The sequence below is a fragment of the Arachis duranensis genome, unplaced genomic scaffold, assembly GCF_000817695.3.
Source record: "Arachis duranensis cultivar V14167 unplaced genomic scaffold, aradu.V14167.gnm2.J7QH unplaced_Scaffold_90170, whole genome shotgun sequence".
In the NCBI taxonomy this organism is placed as follows: Eukaryota; Viridiplantae; Streptophyta; class Magnoliopsida; order Fabales; family Fabaceae; genus Arachis; species Arachis duranensis.
Genome location: NW_026265195.1, coordinates 1 through 4,533, shown reverse-complemented (window position 1 = coordinate 4,533; position 4,533 = coordinate 1).

The window sequence follows — 4,533 nt, the reverse complement described above, 5'->3', positions numbered from 1 at the left end:
AACATGGGGGAGTGCTACCCTCATGTAGTTAACTGAGCATTATCGTGCAAACAAAATTCAGCTTGGAAGCAAAATTTTTGCTAAGTTAAAACTTGGGCGTTCACAGCATGACCATGCCTCCTTCAAAGGGCCATAAATTGAGTTACAGATATCCGATTGATGTGCTTCTAGTTGTGTTGGAAAGATGACATTCAGAACTTTCCAATGATATATGGCAATCTATATTTGGTATGAAATTTAGGCACGAGTGAAAGGAATCTTTAGGGACCAAAAACAAGCAAAAATGAATCAAAGTGGCTTCACCAGGATTCGAAGAGGGAGCCTCACTCCAAAGTAAAGAAGCACTCACTTGGAGAGCTCAGCGCTCTCTTGGAGAGCTTTATCATGCTTCACTAAGAAAAAAATGAGGAACACAGCATGGAGAAGTGCTCCCACCATGGTTCAAACTTGAGGCTTCACTAAAGACAAGGAGGAAGCTGCGCTCTTGCCAAGAGCTGAGCGCTACTCCCTTGTCTTGCCAAGCATTGTCACGCACCAAAATTGAAATGGCCAAGGACACAAGTTGAATGCTGCGCTCTTGGGGAGAGCTGAGCATTGCCCTGGGAGCAACACCCATGGGCCAAAATTCTATTAAAATTCCTTTTGAACTCAATTCTTCACCAATTGAACCAAGGCCATCTAGACCCACTCTTCCTCAAATCCAAAGCAAGCTAAGCCCATTATCATCACCCAAAGGCACAAGGATCAATTAGATTAGGATTTTCATTTTAATTATAATTTGTTTTAGTTTTATTTTCATTTTTACTTTGTAAATCCTATATAAGGCATCATTTTCATCTTTGTAAGAGATGAGCTCCATTAGGGAAGGCTGGCTCCACTAGGGAGCATTAGGAGTAGAGAGCTCTCTCTTTTAGTTTTCCTCATTTCTATTTATAAATTTTGGATTGAGAGTGAAGGAATTCTGTTTCATTCTTGATCTGAAATTCCTCTTGTTCTTTTTCTACAAAATTTTAGTGAATTGTGATTTGAATCAATGTTCTCCTTACTGATTTCACCTTTCTTTCTTCTACAAATTGTTCTCTGTTGGATCAAGGAAGGACTTGAGATCTAGACTTGTTTTCTAGTCTCATTGAGCCTCTGAGATCTTCAATTTCTCTTCTAGATTTCATAATTGAGTCGAATTTACTTTCTATTTTAATCGAGAGAGCAATTTAGCTCCTAGCCTTCATTCTGTTTTTGCTATTTCATTGAAATTGTTTATTCCTTTTAGGAATTTCAGGATTGATCTAAGTTTTGTTGTTGTTTTTAATTCTTTTGCACTTTTGTTTTGGTACTAAATTCAACTGTTTCTGAATTTCAAAATATGAGAGCTTTCTAATTTACTGCACTTTACCTCTTTCAGTTCTGTTTTAATTCCCAACTCCCAGAATCCTTTTATTCTTCCTGCAATTTAGATTTCCAGTTGCTTGATCTATTGCTTTCTTTAATTCCCTGCACCCACTTCCCTTTATATTCATTGCAATTTACATTTCTTGTCATTTAAGTTTCTACAATTTACATTTCTTGCCCTTTAAGTTTCTGTCCATTTTACTTTCTGCAACTTTAAATTCCTTGCAATTTCCTTTCTGTTGGTTACAATTCACACGATTCACTCAATGTTAGCTTGACTAAACTAATCACCCACTAAAGTTGCTTGATCCATCAATCCCTATGGGATCGACCTCACTCTTGTGAGTTATTACTACTTGATGCGACCTGTTACACTTGCCGGTGAGTTTTGTGTTGGATCATTTTCCACACATCAAGTTTTTGGCGCCGTTGCCTGAGATTGATTTAGATTAACAATGATTAAGTGGGTGAGAAGTCTAGATCAAGCATTTTCTTTGTTTTTGTTCTCTGATTTAAGTTGAAAGCAAGGTGTTTGAGTTATTGCTTCACTAAGAAATTCTTCTCTGAGATATGATTTTTAATTTTCATTGGTGTTGTATTTTACAAAATTCAAATGGAGTTCAACTCATCTTATAATCAGATAAATTTTATGGGATATTACCCCCCATCACCAATCTCTAATGTTGGTTGGGAATACACCAAGAAAATACAAATTCTGAGCACTCCAATTCATGGAGATTTGCTTCAGAGACACAAGATGAGCAAGAGAATCATATGGGATACCATCCACCACCACAAAATGATTCATATCATTATCCTAGTGGTGGATGGGAGTATTACCAAGGAATGAAAGAACATGAACACCTCCCAGAGCCACAAAGTGACTCCCACTGTGATGACAGTTACACAAAGCGTGGCTGGGAAGGGAATTTCAATGATTCATTTTCCATTCATCAAGAGATATCTTCCCTAGAGTATACTCTCAATAAAGTCATGAAAAATTGTCCACCCTCACTTCCCAGTTTCTCATTTGAAAGTTCTTCATCACTTGAATATGCCTCAACACAAAGTTTCCTCCAAGATCCATACAAGTCATCCCACCAACCACAAAATTCATCCCACAACTTACAAAACTCATTCCACACCCCTCAACACAACTTCACCACAACACATCCATGTCACTAAAATTACTCTCAACCTTCATCTCTTGAATTAGCAATTGAGGATTACCTTCAAAGGTCCAAAGAACCCTTAGAAAGTCGATGCCAAGCCATTGAAATACACAGACAACTCATGAAAAGACACACACAATCCCATTCCTGGAAATAAATCCTCTTCAAGAAGATGAATGGGCCCTTAGAGAAAACAAAGAGGAACTTAGAACCATCAATCAGTGAGGATGAAGACCAATTTGTGGGTGAGGAAGTGAAAAAATAAGAACAAAAGGTCCCTGTGTCAAGTGAAATTGCAATGAAGAATGAGGGACATGAGCCAAGGATTTTACATTCACAAAAGCCACTTGAGGTGATAATGAAACATAAAGATTCCCTCCCAAAAGCATTAATGGGAAATCATGAAGAAGGAATGGAGGAAGATACTCAAGAGAATTCACACTCAAGTGAAGTGGAGAAGTGCATAGGGGAAGGGCCCATTGAACCACCATTGCAAGGAATTCTGGATGAAGATAAAACTCCAATAATCACACAGCAACCATGTCTTGACATCCAAAAAGTGAAAGCAATTAACAAGAACACCAATCATGCCCCTAATCCAGCAAGCAAGCTCAATCAAGCCATGTACAAAAGGAAGCTTGCTGAGGAGAGGCCAAGACAAGGGACACTAGCTGGTTCATGTCTCCCCTTGAGGTCATTCCTCTTAACAAACTGGAAGAAGAGGAAGAAAGTGAAGAACAACATGTCAAGCTAATGACACTAAAAGAGCGCTTGTTGGGAGGCAACCCAATCTTGGGTAACATTTCATTTCCCTGCTCTATTGATTTTCTTTCCTTGCCTTGTTAAATTTCAATAAATTAGCTTATGATTACATTCTAAGTTTGGTGTTGACCTGCAACAATTTATTTTCAATCTCTTTGAATGACTGCATAAATTTTACATGGAAGTGTCACACTAAGATTCTAAGTTTGGTGTGCCACTTATTTTTCTATGCAACTCATTCAGCAACACCACTTGTTTGTATAATCAAAATGCCCTTTTTAGTGTTATTTTTCTTTTTAGTTGGACAATATTAGTCTTCTCTTTGTTTTAGCCATTTCCTTGTTTTAATGCTTTCTGTTATTAACTATTTGTGCTAATATATCACCAAGAGATCCTCATTCATGACATATTCTTGGCTTGGTGATTGTATTTAACATATAACAGTTCCCTCTGTTTAGTTTTAGTTCAAATATATTGACATATGGTTGCATTCTAAGTTTGTTGTTGCTATGTAACAAAATTTGCTTCAAATCTTTACTAGATACATGCATCAATTCCAAGTGAAACTGTCACACTAAGTTTGGTGTGCCACTTATTCTTTATGCAAAGTATTGTGCACACCTTCTTATGCTTACAATCACAATGTTTCTATTTCTCTGTGCCTCGATGGTTATTCTTCATTTTTGCTTGCTTAAACACATGTATTACTAACATTTCATTGTGTAAGACACTCATGATCCATCTTAGCCCCAGCACCATTGTTCTAATTATTGCTTGAGGATGAGTGATGAGCGGATAATTTATACGCTTTTTGGCATTGTTTTTAGTATGTTTTTAGTATAATCTAGTTAGTTTTTAGTATATTTTTATTAGTTTTTAGCTAAAATTCACTTTTCTGGACTTTACTATGAGTTTGTGTGTTTTTCTGTGATTTCAGGTATTTTCTGGCTGAAATTGAGGGTCCTGAGCAAAAATCTGATTCCGAGACCAAAAAGGACTGCAGATGCTGTTGGATTCTGACCTCCCTGCACTCGAAGTGGATTTTCTGGAGCTACAGAAGCCCAATTGGCGCACTCTCAACGGCGTTGGAAAGTAGATATTCTGGGCTTTCCAGCAATATATGATAGTTTATACTTTGCCCAAGATTTGATGGCCCAAACCGGCGCTCAAAGTCACCCTCAGAAATTCCAGCGTTAAACGCCGGAACTGG